Genomic DNA, 21741 nt, shown 5'->3' with positions numbered 1-21741 from the left:
TTATTCAACATCTACATGCGTTCATTGAAACATTACAATTTGAATACCCGAGAAACTTTGCTAACATACAGTATGCTAATGATAGCTTCATATTACTTGAGGTTGATCCACATCTTGATAATTTGATACCAAATATTAACCATTGTATTACCAAACTTCAGTCCTGGGCGACGATGGTCCAGATGTCAAGACTAAGCTTATATGGCTTAGCCCAAAGTTAGATTCTCTCCCTTCTGCTGTGATCTTAGACTCAGGAGATCTTTGAAAATTAAGTTTTCTTCGTTAATACTGGGTATTGTTATCGATTCTTCGCTTACATTTAAGGCCCAACTAAACTTGCTTATTAAAAAGTATTTTTTTTCAGCCTTCGTGCTCTAAGAAGAGTGAGAGCACTCTTTCACCAACAACACTTCTCTGTATTGGTTCAATCAATCATTTTGTCAAGGTTGGATTACTGCAACTCAGTATATTTGGGTCATTCTGCAGAGACTTCAATTAATACAGAACACTGCAGCTAAACTTATTTTCAGTAAGAATAAATTCGACCATGTAACCCCTCTGCTCAAAGAATTACATTGGCTTCCAGTGTATCTCAGAATTCAATTTAAGTGTATTTGTATTGCATTTAAGATCCTATTTGGCATTTTTGCTACTTTGATTTCTTTAGACTGGAATGTTTATAGATCTCATCTTGCCAGAAGTTCTCAAAAATTAAAACTTACATTTCCCTCTCTCAGTGGTAAAAAGACTCAGTCTATAAAACTAAGTTTCAGTTTAGTTTAGTTTAGTTTAGTTTTAGTTACAACTTTCTGACCTCCATCTTGCTCCCTGTGTGGAATGAGGCACTAAAACAATTATTTGGGGTTGTAGAAGAAGCTGATCTCTAGGACAGACTCCCTTGAAGGAGCTCCAGCTCTCAGATCAGAAAAAAAAAAAGGGCATATTAAGATGTCTTTTATTGAACTGTTGGATTTCCTTAAGCTTTCAACACAATTACAGTGAAGATAAGGCTTTTTTCCTTCTTGTTTTTGGGGTTTTTTTAAAACTTTATTTTGAATAGGTCTAGTTTTGAGGCATCTATAAAAAGGTTGGCCCTAATGCTCTATCTTTCCATATAATATATATAATATTACACTAAGTTGGCTCATGTCAAGACTAGCTAATCCTTGGGTGTGGCTAGGCGTATTTCAGGATGTTACATGTGAAAGGCAATGAAATGATGAAATTGAAATGCTACTAGTAAAGAGAGGCAAACAGGACAGAGGGGGAAAATAGAGAGAGAGAGGGTGGCAAGGGCACAATATTGCTGAAACACAGCTCTATCATTGGGCAACAGAGAATTGGGCATCAGAGATGGGATGGAAGCAACAAAGAGTCAATAGGAGTGGCTGGATGGAGCAGTATTTTTGGCAGCATTCCTACCAGCTAAAGTGAACGGAATTCATCTGATGGGGTGCAGGAGCCTGTTCTGCTGCTCCCATTGCAATGCAAAAGATCATCATCAGAATGTACTGGTCCTGTGACCACACAGTTTGAATGTGATTGCAGTAATGTTTTTAAAACCAATAGGAGGAAATATTTTTTTCACTCAGAGAATAGTTAAGCTCTGGAACACATTGTTAGAGGATGTGGTAAGACAGTGGTCTCAAACTCGTGGCCCGGGGGCCACATGCGGCCCACCAGGTACTATTTTGAAGCCCTCGGTATGTTTATCATAATCAAAAAAGTAAAACAATAATTTCTTGATCATATGTCTCTTTAGCTATAAATTACAATATTATTATTTAAGACTTAGCCAAAAGGAAAGATTTATAAACTATAAGAGTTTTTTACCTCATGCAAAATTGTCATTTCTTTAATAAGACATTAACTATTTTTTCTGAGTCCCCCACCAAGTACCTACAAATCCAAAATGTGGCCCTGCAAAGGGTTTGAGTTTGAGACCACTGTGATAAGAGTAGTTAATGTAGCTGGTTTTAAAAAGGTTTGGACAAGTTCCTGGAGGAAAAAGGTCCATAGGCTGCTGTTGAGACAGACACGAGACTGTAACATGGAATGCTGCTACTATTTGAGTTTTTCCAAGATACTTGTGTAATATTTATGAGGACAGATCACTAGCTAGCAAGGTACACTCGGTTTGTTCTTTTCAATCATAGGGCACCCGTTGTGTCAGGTTTGTTGTACCAATATTGTGTCTTGGGCACTGCTGACTGAACAGTCCTTATAGTAGGCACTGGTGTCTGAACTTATTTGTGTCACTAGACTGTGCAACAAGTTTAGAAATTTAAGTTCTGTATGACCTCTACTGCCTTTCTGGGCTATTATAGAACTTCTGGACTAGGAACCTTCCCAGAGTGACCTTGGATGTATTAATTACCGTATCATTACCCGTATCTTCTTGCAAACTGCCCCATTCAGATGTACCCTGTTCCCAAGCCTATGTATCTTAGATATCTTGTTCCAAAGCTTATGTATCCTAGATTTCTGTTCCAAAGCTTGTATCCTATATCCTGTTCCAAACATATGTATCTTGTTGTAAACATATGTCTCTACTGTATACACTGCATTCTCTCTCGGCACGACTCTCATTGTAAACCCGCTTTGAACTTAGGGTATAGCGGTATATAAGAAATAAAATTATTATTATTATTATTAATAGATGACAAATGTACTTGGATTCCCTAGATGTATTCAGAATCCACAAGTTTGCCCTTTTCTGACTGTGTTCCTTTACTTACAAGGGTGCTCAAGGAAGCAGGAAGAAAGCAATTAGAATTCCAAACATTAACTTTAATTAGACAATTAAAAGAAATAATCTGGTTTTCTTTAAGGCAGTGAGAAAAATTCCTTTTCAGATAAAAAGTGAATACTTACAAAAATTCTTAAGTTACTTTTCAAAACATTTGTATTGGGTTAAATACATTCCCTTTATTATCCAAGGCTCCTGTTAACACCTCCATTAATTTAATGGATCACAGTCAGATAAATACTTCCTATTGCTAAACTTTATATAAACAGTAGCAATTTTTATTAAACCGCATTGGGCATTAAACGTGAATTGGTGCATTTTTTAAAAATTAAAAATCCTCATCTTTACTGAAGAGCAAGCAAGAATAACATGAACAGGGGAGTGGTTAAAGCTACAGCCTCAGCACCCTGGGGTTGTGGGTTCAAACCCACACTGCTCCTTGTGACCCTGGGCAAGTCACTTAATCCCCCCATTGCCCCCATTAGATAGATTGTGAGCCCACCGGGACAGACAGGGAAACATGCTTAAATACCTGAATAAACTCATGTAAACCGTTCTGAGCTCTCCCGGGAGAAAGGTATAGAAAATTGAATAAAAATAAAATATAAAAATAAACAATAAACAGACATCAATTCCATTTAAACATTACAAGCATTATTATCATCTCGCCTATATTCTCAGTCCTTTCCAAGGGTCCAATGCTCTGGAATTAGAGGCAAGAGCGCCCATCCCAATAGCACAGGAACAGTGTGGAATACTAGCTCTCCCCCCAAGGCTCAAAGCAAATGGGATGCAAACTTTAAGTGAACTAGTAAAGCAAAAGCAAGGCAAAGAACGTGACTGACCCACGCGCACAAGGCTTGCATTTATCACAAGACTCCTGTATGCATTTGCCAGACAAAACAGCACATTGACACCCTTCCTCTACACCAGAGGTAGGGAACTCTGGTCCTCGAGAGCCGTATTCCGTCAGGTGTTCAGGATTTCCCCAATGACTATGCATGAGATCTATGTGCATGCACTGCTTTCAATGCATATTCATTGGGGAAATCCTGAAAACCCGACTGGACTACGGCTCTCGAGGACCGGAGTTCCCTACCCCTGCTCTACGCCATGAACTATAAACCCTCCTTCCCCCAACAAATTTTTGGGGTTTAAATCCCCTAAGACCAGTGGTCTCAAACTCAAACCTTTTGCAGGGCCACATTTTGGATTTGTAGGTACTTGAAGGGCCGCAGAAAAAATAGTCAATGTCTTATTAAAGAAATGACAACTTTGCATGAGGTAAAACTCTTTATAGTTTATAAATCTTTCCTTTTGGCTAAGTCTTAATAATAATATTGTAATTTATAGCTAAAGAGACATATGATCAAGAAACTGTTTTATTTTACTTTTGTGATTATGATAAACATACCGAGGGCCTCAAAATATTACCTGGCGGGCCGCAAGTTTGAGACCACTGCCTATGACAGTGTTTCTCAACTCGGTCCTGTTTTCCTGCACTTTGGTGTGAGCCTCTTAGGGCAGTGTCTTAACTCGGTCCTGAAGTACCCCCTTGCCAGTCAGGTTTTCAGGATATCCACAATGAATATGCATGAAAGAAATTTGCATAAAAAGGAGGCAGTGCGTGCAAATCAAGTTTATGCAAATTCATTGTGGATATCCTGAAAACCTGACTGGCAAAGGGGCACTCCAGGACCGAGTTTGAGAAACACTGCCCTAACAGGCTCACACTAAAGTGCAGGAAAACAGGTGTCAATGCCTGCCTTCACCCCTGGCTTTGCTCTGACTCACACACATGCTGCATGGGCTTTCTCCATTCAAAAAAAAGCCAAAAACTGGGAATTTAATGTGAAAAATGCAGAAGAAATCCTCTCCTCAAAATCTGAAGGCCCGAATTAGTTTTCTGCTCTTCAATGAAGGTCCTTAACAAAGTGTTCAAAGGCAAGGAGGTATCCGGATGTATCCAAGATAACACAGGACCGTAGAAAAGAATTTCTTTCTAAGCGTGTTGAAACAAAAGGACTGGGGGGGCTTTCTTAATCTTTTAGCATACCCCTGTAAATGTTTGGTTCGAAACCTTGGGACTAAGTACACCTTCTTTTTACCAACACAATTAAGAGCCTTTCTAGACTAGAGAAATGCACGGGAACGGGGACGATGGGAATCCCGGCAGGTTCCCCCTTCGGGTCACGGGGATCTGGTTGGCTATGTGTGCTGCAGGCAGGGCAGGCAGGAAATGGAAGACGAGCAGTGTTTCTCCCTAGCGCCTTTTAGCTGGGCGCTCCACCCAGTCTAATTTAAGTGAGCGCCCGGCTGTCCCCCCACCTGCTCAGCCGGTGCAGAGCCCTCCTCTCAAGCACAGGCTCTACATTTTCATCCTCTTTCCCGGCACCTTGGAGCTGCATTTATCACTTTCCTCTCTCCTCTCACTTTTCCAGGCCCTCTCTTCCTCTTCTCACCTCCCCTGCAGTGCTCCAAACTTGCTGTGGGCCGCCGGCAGCAATTGTAAACAATCCACCAGCGGCCGCCCCACAGCCTTCCATCTGCTGCGCACCGCCTCCTCTGACAACATTGCACAACATAGCACAACATTGAAAGCATCAGGCACAGTGTGCGACAGCCTCAAAGAAAGCGAACAGAATGTTGGGTATCATTAAAAAGGGTATCATGACCAGGACGAAGGAAGTCATCATGGCCGCTATAATCGTGCAATGGTGCGCCCACATCTGGAGTACTGTGTCCAGTACTGGTCGCCGTACCTCAAGAAGGACATTGGCAGTACTTGAGGGGGTCCAGAGGAGAGCGACTAAACTGATAAAAAGGTATGGAAAACACTTTTCATACGCTGACAGGTTTGAAAATGCTGGGGCTGTTCTCCCTAGAGAAGAGGAGACTTAGAGGAGACATGATAGAAACCTTCAAAATCCTGAGGGGCATAGAGAAGGTAGACAGGGACAGATTCTTCAGACTGTGGGGAACCACAAGTACAAGGGGTCACTCGGAGAAATTGAGAGGGGACAGGTTTTAGAACAAATGCGAGGAAGTTCTTTTTTACCCAGAGGATGGTGGACACACGGAACACGCTTCCGGAGGTTCTGATAGGCCAGAGCACACTACAGGGTTTCAAGGAAGGTTTAGATAGGTTCCTAAAGGATGAGGGGATTGAGGGTTACAGATAGATGTAGAGGTAGGTTACAGAAATGGTCAGGAACTACTTCACAAGTCACAGTCCTGATGGGCCGCTGCGGGAGTGGACCGCTGGGCGCGATGGACCTCTGGTCTGACCCAGTGGGTGGCAACTTCTTATGTTCTTATGACACAAATTCCTGTGGATTGGGGATATTCAAAGCAATTTCACTGTCCCTAAATGGCTCCGGGTCACTGAAAACCAGGTATGTTGGGGACATTCTGTGACTGGATTGAGCATTTGGCTGGTAAAGGACTGATATTCAAGACTTAACTTGCCAAAGTCAATGGGACTGTGCTTAAAACTCAATCCTTTCTTTATGCCATTCACCATAGGTCTGTTAAATACTGAATATCCCACTTAATCTAGAGTTTAGCTGACTGTAAACCCATAGAGGACACTGGATCTGGACGGGGGGGGGGGAGAGGAGAGAGAAACAGAAAAGGACCTTGAGGAGGGGCTGGAATGCAGACTTGAACCAAAAGGGAGGGGGAAGACAGATCAGATGCTGGACTAGAGGGAGGTAGAGAGGGGAAACACACTAAACTGAGGAGAGAGAGATGCCAGGCCCTGTTTACAAAGAGAGTGAGACAGACAGAAAGACCTGGAACAAAGGTGGAGGACTTAATATGTTTGCTTTGGGAAATGTATTTAGCAGATGTCTTTGTATTGTGTTCAAAAGAAAAGGAAATGCATTTCTGGTTTTATTTCTACAGTGTTGAAGTACTTGCTGACTGGTGGGGATCCCCAAGCACCGCCAGCAGGGACCTCCTCTAGAGATGGCAGAACTCCCCTTCACCAAGCACAGCAGTCGCTGGCAACATCCATGAGCCACTGAGGTGCCAGCATCTGTGACTCAGGGACGCTACTGCTGCCTGCCAAGCTTGGCAAAAGGGACCTCCGGCCAACCTGCAAAGGAAGGTCCTCAGCTGTACAGCTTTGGGGTTCCATCATTCAGCTGACGTATTTATTTATATTGTATATTTACATTAGAGGCTCTGGTAGAAACCCGTTTACAAAGTATGTATTCTTCCCAATTAATATTTCCAAATTAATAAAGTGTCTTTGCTTATTTGTAAATGGTCTCTACCAGAGCCTTTATATTCAGTAAGCATAATTAAATGAAATAACTATTCTTGATGTATTTATAGGGAACGGGCGGGGGATGGAGGGGGATACCTCGTGGGACGGGTGGGATTTTGGCCGGGATGGGTGGGATTTCTGTCCCCAAGCAACTCTCTATTCTAGACCTCAAAAAGATCTCCTGGAGACTAGTAATGATCAGCTGGATTTAAGAATTGTGGGGTTAGTTAAGCATAGTCAGCTTTCTATAATTAATTAATTTTCTTATATCTCTCTCCATAGAATTTAATGGAACTCCCTGTTTGATTTATTTGTGGTCTAAGACAGACAATAATTTGTATACCGGCCTCACCACACAATTGTTTCCCCTTTATAGGACACCTTTATAGGACCCCAGGGACCCTGAAGAAGACTTTTTGTCAAAACGCGGACTGTGTTGGTCCTGTATCCCTAGCGGACTAGGTCCTTTAAGGCTCTTATGTGGATGATTTATTTTTATGTGGATGAAATTATTTTATGTGGATGATTTCAGTGTACCTTTGGAACTTTGACACTTTCAAATAAAGTCCATTTAGGAACATTTGTCACTCCACAGAGTTTTGGTTTTTTTTTCCTCTGGATTTTCTTCTTTGTGGATATTTTGGGGTCAATTTCCTTTTTGTTATTCTTTTTTTGACATTTTATGTTCTTTATTTCTGAAACAAGTGTACTACTTGCGATATATTACAAACCAATAAAAATAAAGTAAAAAAAAAAAAGGCAAGGAGGTAATACTCCAAATGAAGATCAGACTTGTCCATGCACTCATTTTCTCAGTGGTCAGTTACAGATGCAAAAGCTGGACACTGCGGAAACAAGACAGAAAGAAAATTTACTAATTTGAGCTTTGGTGCTGAAGGATTTTAAGGTAGGGGTGTCCAACCTTTTGGCTTCACTGGGCTGCATTGAGTCATAAAAATGTTTCTGGGGCTGCACAAACGTGCAAACTCTGCAGCAAGACAGAGGAGGGAGCCGGCAAGACGGTAAACACCAGGGGGCAGCAGAGGAAAACACTGCATCGTCATCGACCGGGACTGCAGGTTGGACACCCCTGATTTAAGGCATGCCATGGACTGCCAGAAGAACTAACAAATCAATTCTGGAAGAGATCAAACCAGCTTTGTCACTCGAAGCCCAAGGAGCTTTGGTGCTGAAGGATTTAGGTGTGCCATGGACTGCCCATAACTACTGACAAATCCATTCTGGAAGAGATCAAACCAGCTTTGTCACTTGAAGCCCAAATGATGAAGTTACAACTGCCTTATTCCAGTCACTAGGACTCGAGCATGAGTCGAATGCACCTAACAACAATGTGGCACATTTAAGGGAACTTTTTATAGGGGGCATAACTAAATGGGGCATGGCTCTGGAATAGGGTTGGCGAGAGTGTGCTAGGCAACAGTAGTGCAGGTCTACTTATTCTCCTAAATAGGAGATGCTAAATGCAACCATGCTATGACCAGGGAACTGCCTCTTAATGGGTGCTGTGGTAAAGTTGCACTTGCCACACATTAATTTTTTTGCATTAAGGCACAGAAAACTGCAAAATTTATGCACTTTAGTAAGAAAGAATTTATACTTTATCAGCGAGGGAGGTTTTCCAGATACTTTCCAAGATGCTTCAAAGAGGTTGGTGTAATACCTCTGTCAAGATAAACGTCCCCCCATAATACGGTGTCTCCGACTATCATTAGGCTTGGGAAACTGAAAGCTCAGTTTTGGATTTTTAGAGTGTTAGTCTATTCCAGTGGTTCCCAAACCCTATCCTGGAGAAACCCCAGCCAGTCGGGTTTTCAAGATATCCCTAATGAATATGCATAAGAGAGATTTGCATATAATGGAAGTGACAGGTATGCAAATCTCTCTCATGGATATTCATTAGGGATATCTTGAAAACCCGACTGACCTGGTCCCCCAAGACATGGTTTGGGAACCACTGGTCTATTCTAAACTGTTCAGATTCCTTTTTCTTAAAAAGAAACCCTCTGGTCAAGATGTGAAATGGTGCTTAGATATCTTTTCTGACGTACTAAAGCAGTCTTTGGCTGGTTCCTCCCGATCAGCTTCTCTCAAAGCTGCCCTTCTTGTGATCCCAAGTGAAACCTACAAACCTATCTAATAAAACAATGAGGAAAAACCTCAGACTTTTTTTCTGATCCCTGTTAGGGACAATGCACTGCTAAAACCACTATTTATTGAAAAAGGAGAAAAGTAATCAATTTTCTCTTGCTGCCAGAGATTAGTACATTCAGCATCACTCAGCAATCTTGACTTTAGTCTCTACTTTCCCTGCTCAGCCTCAACTCTGGGCTACAGCAGGTGCCGAGGTCTTGTTATCAGCCCTTAACAGACAGGCATATAGCATTTTCTAGCTTCAAGTTTCTGGGTTTGTGGATCTTTATTTCCAATGGGGCACCTGGTAACCAACAGCTTCTCCCAGGATCCCTTCATTCAAAGGGGAAACCCAGTCTCTGCTGTTGTAGCAGTGGCTTAATTAATCTTCTAAAAGCTGAAGTAGTACTTCAATAACATTCCTCTTGTCACATACACCTACAGTAGACAAACTTTTGAGCAGACTGTTTAAATGTTAATATTACTTCAATGCAACAAATTGTGAACATTTTTTTTCCAGTTCTTCCTCTAAATTCTTTTCTCAAACTCAGCTGTTACCATAGATCTCTAAATATAACCACAGAAACACCTTTGGTAATGGCTTCTCTTTAGATGGGTTGCTATGGTATTACCTAGGTCACACCAATCAGGCATCGAATGTTGGCTTGGGTAGTGCCAACATTCCAAGTAGTTGAAAAGTCAAATCAATATTCTAGCAATCTATTTAAGTAACTAGGGGCCTTTCCCAGCCTCTTGCATTGAACTTAGAAAGCTCCTAAAAACACATCTCTTTTCTAAATTCGGCAGTCCTTCCTAGGACTCCTAGATTAGGGTTACCATATGGCTCCAGAAAAAGGAGAACGGATTAAGATATCCAGGTTTTACTTCCATTGCCGATTGCTTTATGACTGGAAAGAAATGTGTAGTAAAGCTACAATCTCTGTATATGTAAAATTAGGATTAGCACCTGATATTGTAAATATGGCAAAATTATAACCCGTTGATTCTATATTATATAACTATGACAAACTGCAACCCATTTGACTATATACTATGGGGCTCATAATCGAAACAGAAATACATCTAAAATCCTGCCAAATCGGCACTTGGACGACCTTAAAGACAGGTCATCCAAGTGTCGATAATCAAAATAGGTTTTAGATGTATCTAAAAAACAGTTTAGAGGCCTTTTCAGTGCTGAAGTATGCCCAGAGCTAAAAGGGGCATTTTAGGAGGAGTGATGAGGGTAGGATTTGGGTGAGACATGGGCTGACCTAGACTTAGTCTTACTGCAAGTATAACCGAAAGTTTAATGAGACTGCCTAGACGGAACTTATACGTAGTGGCTTAGGCAATCTAAAAAACAGGTCTAAATGCCAGAAGGTATCCAAAGTGACCAGATAACCACTGCAGACACAAAGTACAGACCCCCACACACTCCCCCAGTAATCACTGATTCCCACTACTGCCATAAAAATCGAAATAAAAACATACATACCTGCCTCCAAAACATCAGCTCCTGGCATAGGAAAGCCTAGTAGAGTTGCAGAGTTGATTTAAGTAGTCGGGGGGGGGGGATGTGGGGGGGGGGGGTGCCTAGTAAACCATAGAGAAGAGGACCCAGGCCCATAAGCCACTCTAACCACTGCATTCATGGTAAAAAATGTGCACCTACCAAAACCCTACTGTACTGCCATACAGATAGCACCTGCACTATAAGGGCTATTGGAGTGGTAGACAGGTGGGTCTAGTAGGTTTTGGGGGTGGTGAGATGTTTATGTGGAACTGTTTTGAGAAGTTCGCAACAGTGCCCTGTAAGGTGCTTCACTACTCTGTTGCCATGTCTGGGTGGCCAGTCCAACTCTTTGCTGGCCCCTTCCATATCCAAAAGGTATTATTCTAGGTGTTTTTGAACTTGGATGAATTTTGGATGAGAATGGGGTATTAAAGATAGATGACTTAGCGGTCCTGGACGATCAAACAGCTGGATGTACAAGTAGATGATTCATTGAAAAAAAAATTGGGGGATGTATTGTTCGAGAATGGACTTTAGGACATGTCCAACTTTGGTGACTAGCGACTTAGGCCCAAAACGGACTTAGACATATTTTTTGATTATACCCCTCTAAGTATGTTAACATGTAACTCGTTCTGAGCTTGTTGGGGAGAACGGGACAGGAAGTGAATTAAATAAATGGCTCTGTCCTCCATATTTCCATTGCTTTCAATGGAAGTAAAACCCAGATGTCTTGATCTGTTCTACCTAGGATGTGACCTCCATTATTAATCACTCCTGCCAAGCTATGTTGTAGCTCATTGCAACTGGTCAGTTCTACCTCTTTGTAAATCTCTACTGCTAAACTACTCCTGACAAGCTAACTGGCCATTTCTAGTCTACCTCTTTGTAAAAATATGTTACCGTCCATTGTTAATTTTTTTAACTGCTTGCCAATTTATGCTGTAGTTCGCTGACTTTGGTCAGCCTTACCTCTTTTTGTAAACTGCATAGAACCAAAAGACTTTTGCAAAATAAAAATTTATGTTATGTTTCCCAATGGAAAATAAATTACTCCATTCATGTAGTCCGCAGGCTGACATTCATACCCCATTACTATAAAACCCCTCCCCTTTTCTTTTTGGGCTTCTCCAGAGGCATTCCTGCTTTCTAAAGCCCATACTTCTGCTATTAAGTTTTTGTTCCTTCAGAGCTATTCACATTCAAACATATCCTCACCATACACACCAATAAACTACTCGACTTCCCTCACCCCCCAGAACTGTATAATTCTACTGGGGGAGGAGGAGGTGCGCTCAATTTCGGCCTCTGCATTCACTTTCAGCTCGGGTTCTGGGAAAAAGCTGACAGAAAACGCTGGTCCAGTTTCACGTGTCCCCTGAAGAAGGCATAATTTCACTACGCCGAAACAGGGATCCTTGTTAGGACACTTAACATTTGTTTGTTTCAATAAATAATAATAATAATAATAACTTTATTTGTATACCGCAAAACCACAAACAGTTCAGAGCGGTTTACAGAGGAAGAGACTGTACATATTCAGTGATGTTACAGTAAATATTGTTAGAAACATAAAAAATGACGGCAGAAAAGGGCCACTACCCATCTAGTCTGCCCCACAACTTGTGATCCACCCCCTAACTTCCTCTATGAAGATGATTCCACTGCCAATCCCATCTTTTCTTAAAATCTGGCATGCTGCTGGCCTCGATTACCTGTAGTGGAAGATTATTTCCAGCGGTCAACCACCCCTTTCGAAGAAGAAATATTTTCTGGTGTCGCCATGAAATTTCCACCCCTGATTTTCAGTGGATGCCCTCTTGTTGCCGTGGGTCCTTTAAGAAAGAAGATGTCTTCTTCCACCTAGATATGGCCCATGATATATTTGAACATCTCGATCATGTCTCCCCTTTCTCTGCGTTCCTTACATTGGAAGCCGAGAGAGGTTAGGTTATAATCGGAAATATGTCAAAGATACAACAAGTATTTCAGTGATAAGACGAGGCAGGAAGGAATCAGAGAAATTTATCAGAGATAGGTTTAATTGATTTCCTGAAGGATTGGTAGGAGGGAATATTTGAATTGAGGGTGGATAGCCATTTATTTCCATTTGCCTGCTTGGAATGAAAGTGTTCTATCAAGGAATCTCTTGTAGATACAGCCCTTCATGGAGGGGAAGGCAAACAGATAGGTATGTGTGTGCAAGTGGTGCCTGGAAATACAAAATGATGTGACAGGTAGATCGGGGATGAACCTGTTAAGGTTTTGAAGCAAAGGCAGGCAAATTTGAAGATGACCCTTGCCTCCATTGGCAGCCAGTAAAGTTTTCTGTAGTATGGGCTTACATGGTCTGACTTTTGAAACCATAAATGAGAAGGACAGCAGTATTCTGGATGATTCTCAGACGTTTGATGGTTTTCCTTGAAGGATCCCAGGTATATAATATTGCAGTAATCTAAGGTGCTTAAGATTAGAGACTGAACCAGTAATCGGAAGGAGAGGAAGTCAAAATAGTGTTTGATGGTACCGAATTTCCAGAGGGTGCAAAAGCATTTTTTAAACCTGAGCATTGGTGTGGTCTTCGAAAGCTCACACACTGGTTGATTTAGACATCCACCTTGTCTTTTCTGTTGTTGTATCTTTATCCCAAGACAAGGGGGTTCTTCTTTTTTGTCTGCCTGGTTCTCCTTTTTCTGGAGTCATAAGCTAACCTTACTCATTGGATCCTGGCAAACTGCTTAACCCTTCCTTACCTCGCATATAGATTGTGAGCCTTCAGAGACAGGGAAATACTTACAGCATCAGAATGTAACTCACCTGGAGCTACAACTGAAAAGGTGTAATCTAAATCCATATGCTTTCAATGGGAGTAAAACCTGGATGTATCAAGATGTCCTCCTTTTTCTGGAGCCATATAACAAGCCTATTTACATTGTCACACATCCTATGTGACTATGCAGTTTCATAATCTACTTATCTTTCAGAATAATCTTTACTGATTGTAGGTAAAAGCCCAACAAGTCTAACTGATGTTCATTTAAACTGCCTTCAAACGCACCAAAATCATGAAGGGTCTGCATCAAAAAGAACCTAAATATAAATATCCAAGAGAAGAGACAGGAGGTATAGAGATTTAACACACCTCAATGATATAATGTGCAAGAAACAAGGGGAGGGAAAGTGTTCTAAAAATCCCTACGGCAAGTCATGACATGAGGTTTCAGAAGGGATAGATCTAGCAGCAACATCATAAATATTTCTACATGAGGAGGGGAGGTGGCTGTTTGGAATAATTTCTCAGCAGATGGGAGTGGAGACAAACACTAAGGCAGCACAGGATAAGTTTGGAAGATCCATTAGTACAAAGCTGGAGAAGAAAGTAAATTGGACAGACTATAGGGGGTCTTACGGTCTTTACCGCTCATCAAGAATTACATTAGAACCATTTCTAACACACACAGACCAACAACTTTAGACAAGTCAGCAACCTCTGCAACTCAGAGTTGAAACACAAATACTCTAAATGGGGCTCTGCTCAGTAGTGGCTATAAATGCACATAATAGGACTAATAAACTAGCGCTTAGAAAATTCTAAGACTGGAAATAAGTAGAGAGTACTATATTGAGTATATGCACAATGACTCACATTCCACCCCAGAAAAGGTGGGCCCATGGACTCATATTGTGTTTATCACTTCTGTAATAATATCACAGGCACATCTGAAAATATTAAAAGGTCAACTTAACTAATCTGAGAATAGAAAAGAGGCAAAAGGTGAACTGTTTGGAAAGACCAGTGAAGAAAATTGTAGTATTTAAACAGAAGCAGAACAGAAAACCAAATAGTGAATTGAGAGAGGAAACTAACTCTTTTCCAAGCAACAAAACATATCGGCTGCTTTAGTTCTGTATACAAGGGGGTGCTGAAAACGCAAAAGTTCTCATCCCAACCAACTTCCTAATTTCTGAGTGTCATTTTGCCACTATAGCTAAAGAGTGGTATTATAATTTTTACTGCTGACACCTTCATATCACCCTTCCTTATCTCCCTGTCTCCCACCTTCCCCTCCCTCTTCCTGTAAGACTTTGATGTTTAACTTTTATATACCAATATACCTTCTAAAGCTAATCTAATGCTCTAGTTCAGGGGTGCCCACACTTTTTTGGCTTGCAAGATATATTTTAAATGACCAAGTCAAAATGATCTACCAACAATAAAATTTAAAAAAAACACAAAAGCACACTGTACGCAGAGAAAATGTTAATTTATCATTTATATTTGCGGGGTTTCCCAAAGAGGTCAAGGCAGATGACTTTAAAATATGCAATGTCACCTTCAGTAACAACTATACAAAAATAGACAAATATACCCCCCTCCCTTTTTTACTAAACCGCAATAGCAGTTTTTAGCAAAAGGAGCTACGCTGAATGCCCTGTGCTGCTCTTGATGCTCATAGGCTTCCTGCGCTAAAATCCGCTACTGCGGTTTAGCAAAAGAGGACCATAGTGCAAAATATAGACAGCAGATATAAATTATCAAAATGGACACATTTTGATCACTAAATTTAAAATAAAATTATTTTTCCTACCTTTGGTGATTTCATTAGTCTCTGGTTGCACTTTCTTCTTCAGACTGTGCATGCAATATTTCTTCCCTCCTTTCTGCCTCCTGCATGCTTCGTTTCCTCCAGACCTCATTCCATTCCCCAACCAACATCTGTTCTTCCATGAGTCCAACTTTTTCTTCCTCTCTCCTGCCTACCCCCTGCCACCCAACACACTCCATTCCCTTCCCAGTTTCCTTCTTCTCTCCCTGCCCCTCCCCTTTCTTTCTATCCTCCCTACCCCCCTTTCTTTTCTGTCTCCCTGCCCCCTTTCTTACTTTCTTTCTCTCTGCTTTCTGTCTCCATGCCCCCCTTTCATTCTTTCTGTCTCCATGCCCCCTTTCTTTCTGTCTCCCTGTTCTGCCTCCCTATCTGTGTTTCTGTCTCCCCGTTTCTTTCTCCCAAGCCACTACTGGGGCAGTCATCTGAAACAGGCTCCCAAGCCACCGCCGATGTCTGGGAACAGGCCCCAAACCGCCGGCCGCCATTGCCGCCGAGTTCTCCCTGTTTCCCAACACCAATAGGCCAGCAGCCTTCCCCCCCAACATCAATTCTGATGTCGAAGAGGAAATTCCAGGCCAGCCCGGACTTTCCTCTCCGACGTCGGAATTGATGTCGTGGGGGGGGGGGGGGGGGCTGGCTTGCTCGGCGCTTCTGGCCTGTTGTGGCATCAGGGAACAGGGAGAATGCAAAGGCAATGCAAGTCTATCGTGGAGCCCCAAGATGGGCTTTTGCGATCGACTCGCTTTGCCTTTGCGATCGCCCTTTTGGGCACCCCTGCTCTAGTTAGTCCAATAAAAAAGGTATCACTTGGATTCTTTTTGTTTTATTTCTACATATTATCTTTAAGAGTGGACTAACATAGCTGCCATACCATTTCTCTCATTTCATTTTGCAAATGTGCAATTTGCAGAATTGTAATGCTATATTTTGACATTGTTTCAGATCATTGATTGAACCATATAAATGAAAAGTGTGAAACTTTCTTGTGTGGAACTCCAAGCTATCATGAAGTTCCTATTCCTGCAGAAGAAACCTCCAAAGGAAATCCATGAATGTATGATGCAAACATTGAGTGACAAATGCCCATCATACTCCACAGTGAAGAAGTGGTGCGCAACCTTTCTGCATGGAGATTTGAGACCAAAGATGCAGGCAAGGTCTGGGAGGTCTCAAGCAGTGCCAACTGAAATTGTTGACCATGTCCATGACCTGATTTGGCAGATTGGCAAATATTGGCTAAAAGTATTACTGAGCCACTACAGCTATCCAGGAACATGTTGGGTGTACAATCCCATGAGCAGCTGGGTATGCAGAAGCTGTCAGCCAAATGGGTGCCCAACTGTTTTGAATGCTGATGAGAAACAGCATCTAGTGGACATGTCCAAGTTGGATTTTGCAGTATTTTCAATGAGTTAATGCCAACCTTTTGTAACGACTAGTTACTGTTGATGAAACATGGTTTACACTACTATGAGACAAAACAAACATTCCATGCAAATAGCAGAACTCAGGTTTTCCATGGCCAAATGAAATGCAAGACCCAAAAGTCAGCAGGGAAAGATTTAGGCCACAGTGTTTTGGGATCAGGAAGATGTTGTAGGGGGCCAAACAGTTAATGCATAATACTATTGTAACTTGCTGTGTTGATTAAAATAAGCATTGAAAGAAAAAAAGGAGAAGGAAGCTGCGGAAAGAGTTCTCTTTTTGCAAGACATGCACCTGCTCACAAAGTTGGCAAAATGATGGATGTTTCAGTTGGGGTTTCAGTGCATAGACCATCCACCCTACTCACCAGATCATGCTCCATCTGACTATTTTCTGTTTCAAAACCTTAAAAAGTGTTTGAAAGGGAAACAATGTTCAAGTGATTTGGAGGCGATTGCAGCAGCGGAGTAGCATTTCAGTGACCAGATATCAGAAACTTCAGCCATGATATGCCAGAAATGTTGAACTTAGGGATGAATATGTGAAATAACTTGTAAGTTTCTTGGTTGTGCTGAGAACTTTTCACACCCCCTCATATATCAACCCAGTTATCCACTTTTGAACATGACAAGTAGCTTGGTGTAACATCAATACCCAATAGAAAATAGTGAGGAAAACCACATTGACCATGCTTGGGCCATGAAGTTGGAGTTACTACTTTTCCATAGCTTACAAGTTGAAATAATAATAATAATAACTTTATTTTTATATACTGCCATACCACAAAACAGTTCTAAGCGGTTTACAAGGGAAGAGACTGTATACAGACAGCAACATTACAGTGAACTTTCAAATTTACATTGGCTTGTTAAGTTTAGCAGGTTTATCTGCAAGTGTATTGAAAGTACATCAGGTTGAGGTGGGGTCAGAGATAGGTTTTTATTGACTTTCTAAACGTTTGGTACGAGAGTGTGTTTGAGATGAAGTTGGTTAAACATTTGTTCTATTTGCCTGCTTGGAATGATACTGTTCTGTCGAGGTATCTCTTGTAGGTGCAGCCCTTTAGGGATGGAAAAGCGAACAAGTAGGAATGTGCATGTTATACAATCATACTTGACGCATCCAGCTTATAAGTTGTAACTGTGGGTTGTATGCATAAGTTGTGGCTAGGATGGGAGGCTGTTGATACCTTACATACTATAACCAAAATTTTATAACTTCCTTCCACACAGGCCAAAAACTATAGAGGGCACTAGCTTCTGAAGCCTCATCTACCACACGCAAGGGCTGCTCCACCACATCATCTACCCTGGATTCCCATAAACAAAAGAGCTTTTGTCATCACTCATTCATCTTATGTTTTTTCTAGAGCCTACTGTATAGAATCACCAAAGATTATAGGATGCCTATCAGCAGGGTGTAGGAATCACAAATGCTGGAAACGACCATCTTCGCAGTGTCACTGGACGAACATTCTGGCATTGTACAGTATGCTTATGTCCATGGTCCAAAAGTCTATAATTTAACAGCCCTAGTAACATTATCTCCAACTTTCCATCAGTCTTCCTTCACTTTGTTCCCTGGGACTTATTGGAACAAGTAAGAAATCCTCTTATTGGTTTCTCGCTGCCAACTCTGGTACATCTGAAATGTTCTGTCTCTCCACATTCCTATAGGAGAATGTAGGGTTCACACATTTTGTTAATCAACTAAAAAGTATACTGTTCAAGTGAGTCTCTTTCTAGACATATAATTTGCTTTTAACTTAGGCCTCCTTTTACGAAACTGCGATAGCAGTTTCTAGCGCGGGAAACCGCGCTGAATGGCCTGCGCTGCTGCTCCCGATGCTCATAGAGTTATTGTGTCTTATGTGTGTATCTGCAAATCCCTGGTAACTGTGTTCTGTCTAGTTTGGCATCTAATTAAATTTTTCCAGAGCACACGCTCCTTTCTCCTGTTTTGCTCTATAGTGTACACACGTACAATAGTGCTAATTGCCTTTCTATGCAGGGGCCAGTCTCCAAAATTAGTATATTTTGCATGTACAACCAGGGCAAGACAAGGCATAGACAAACTAGTTTAATACAGTACCTAGGCCCAGACTTTTAGCAGGGTCAACCAGAGCTACTTCCATCCATAGAGGTCTATTTTTTCCACCCTCTGTACATTCTCCTTCAGTCTGCAGGAAGAATTGGGAAGAAGAGCTCTTTGGCTGCTACTATTCCTTTAGTCAGAACAATGTGAGAGTCTTGTGAGACTCCATCCTAGATAAGAAGTATTAGAATGGTTTCTTAATATAATGGAGGGGGCAACACAAGGTAATTATAGTCATCAAACCAAAACAGGAATATACACCTTGCTTATAAACCATGATATGAGAGAGATGATCTCAGTCTCTCAATTTTCCTGCCAGAGTACATCTTATCTGAAAAGAATGTCATCTAGCAGTATTCAAATCCAAGCTGAAAACACACTTTATTGAAGGCTACTATTCAACATCAACTCCACTCACTGTCAGATACCTATACCCATTGTATACATTCCTTCTGCCAGAAATTCCCCAATCCTGAAACTGTCCTATCTGTCCAAATTAGATTGTAAAGCTCTTCTGAGCAGGGGCTGTCTATTGCATGTTAAAGGTACAGCGCTAAACACACCTTTCAGTGCTATAGAAATGATAAATAGTAGTGGTAGTAGTAGTTTCAAATAATGCCACATATTCCATTTTTGGTAACAGATATCTATGAAAACTTGATATTTGGCTGCTATAGAATAAATAATAGCAGTAATAGTAGTATTTGCTTCATGAAAGGCCCATATCACTGAGGGGTGAATTGGCTTTTGGAAGAGCAGTGTTAGAAATGGTTCTCACATTCCTGGTGAGAATAGCCAGTGCTTATCCAGGAAGTTGGTCAGCGCTCCTTAGGCCTATGGGAAAGGACTGACTTTTTTGCCATTCACATCCTCCCAGCAGACTGCCCAAGAGGATTCTAGAACCACAGGGAACTCAGTAACGCTAAAGACTAAGGGCTAGATGCACTAAAGTAAGTTGCAATACCGATAGGATCACTGTTTGCCAGTTCTCTGGCTGATTGTGGACCAGCGATCGATGTGCTACCAAGTCTGCATGCAAGCCTCTGTGCAAATTATTTGCATGCAAACTTTACTCCGTGCACTACCAAGTTTTGCATGCAAATTTGTTAGCGCAATCGATCGCTGGTCCACAATCGGCCAACAACGTTTCTCAGTAGACAAAGAATGTATTTGTAAAATGCCCCCCTTTTTGAGGAAATACCCAATAAAAAAGTTTGAAGGAAGGCTTGTGGGGTGGATGTCATTAACACGCTGATCAGCAGTGTCAAGGTCTCCCAAGGAAGATAATTGGTGGGCTCTCCTTCAGCCTCATTTGGATCCAAAGTGGCCCAACTTAAAAATTAGAGAAGTCCATGCTCTAATGGGCCTCAATAAAAGTCATCATATGGCCCAAATCAGTTAGTTCAGAGACCATAGATCACTATATCTTTGATACAAGGACCAGGGGAGGTCATTTAAGGCTGTTGTAAACATATGTAAATAAGTGTAAATTCAAATAGTTTTGTTGTTCACTGGCTCTTATTAGTCCATACAGACTGTTTTATCCACTGGTCTATGTCATTTTTGGAATGCTGCGTCATCCTGGGACAAACGATAGGAAAAGAGATTAACCACTGCACCACACTCTCCCCCTTATGCATGCATTTGGAAATGCTCATAACCTTGAGGATACTAGGATACCTCCCAATAAAGTTTGTAGAGTGGGGCTGAGTAGGGAATGGTGATATTATTGACACACACTGTCAGCAGTGTTCTTGCTCCACTGGAAGATATATAGCGCTCTCCTTCAGCTCATTAGAATCCCAAAGTGGGTTCCCAGCTTAAAAACATAATGAAGACCACTGCTATAGATCCTCTCTCAAGCAATAGAGTAAAAAAAAACCCCTGGAGGCTGCATGCCAATAAGATGTTCCCATTCATTCCTGCACAAATCAGTCTGCAAACAAACAAAAGATGTTCACCCATCTCAGATTTTTATACTGCATGACTTCAGCTTAAACAAGAGAATGCTTTGTGCAGAAGCCAGTCTTATACAGTATACGGAAGTAAAGAAAACATTTCAACAATTACATATTTTGCGAAAATGTAGCAAATCTAAATACATTTTCAGTAACTGTCCATAATCTGCACATATAGCAATTATAGCAATTATAGCAGTTTTACAGACTACCATCGGACATATCTTAATAAAAAAAAAAAAAGTAGATCGGTTACACTGACAAGTAGAGGCATGGATTTATAGCTACAATCAGCCCGCCTACCCGCCACTTCGCTTACCAAATAAAAACGGCCACATGTGGTAACTTAACCTTTGCTTAGCCAATGCAGATGGCACGGACGCGCGATTGCTTTTTCTTTATTTTAATATAGCATATCTTAATGTATGATACATATATATATATTTTTTTCTATATTTGTAGAATGCTGCATGATAGACAGAGTTGCACAAAAGGTTGGATTTACTATCGTGCAATCACGGAACGGTGCCATCTAATCTCGCCTATTACTCCATATTAAAAATTCCTCTCACAGACATTTTATTCCTGCACTGGAAAGTCAGAGTAAAGGAGGTGGGGGGGGGGGGGGGAGGTAACGACAACTTCCCACCCGCTGGGATCTAGCCGGAGACTGCTGGTTTCTTGGGGGGATGCGGGTGTTCCGTTCGCATTTGTGTCTTCGGGGTACAACGGTCATATGTCAGCCCGAGTTGGGGGAAAGCAAACGACGCGCACGGACCGGCACGAGGCGTCTCCGTCGGTGGCATCGTCATAAAACGATCGAGGGTGCTAAATGCAACACAAATAGGAAGGATTCTATTTAACAAGCGGACGCTGAGCAAGCAGCTCGCGGACGCTCCCGAGGTGCAGCGCGCGGGCGACTAGAGTTGCCGTGAGAGAGGGTACGAACGATTCTCGCGGCGAGACGG

The 21741-nt window shown here is 41.6% G+C and overlaps 1 protein-coding gene across 2 annotated transcripts in view; it reads right to left on the bottom strand.

The window, feature by feature from the left end:
* Positions 1-21741, bottom strand: part of IMPA2 (inositol monophosphatase 2) — a 71167-nt gene that overhangs the window by 49123 nt on the left and 303 nt on the right. Inside the window, exon 1 of one of the 2 annotated variants that reach the window (XM_033934105.1) lies at positions 18813-18834. The exons of the other annotated variant lie outside the window; for it this stretch is intronic. The gene's annotated coding sequence lies outside the window, so the exon portion shown is untranslated. Of the gene's footprint in view, positions 1-18812; positions 18835-21741 lie in introns of those variants that run through there. 2 annotated transcript variants of the gene reach the window in all.

This window comes from Geotrypetes seraphini, chromosome 2, assembly GCF_902459505.1.
Source record: "Geotrypetes seraphini chromosome 2, aGeoSer1.1, whole genome shotgun sequence".
NCBI lineage: Eukaryota > Metazoa > Chordata > Amphibia > Gymnophiona > Dermophiidae > Geotrypetes > Geotrypetes seraphini.
The sequence above is the reverse complement of the archived record's forward strand: the minus strand, read 5'-3'. Positions and strand labels throughout refer to the sequence as shown.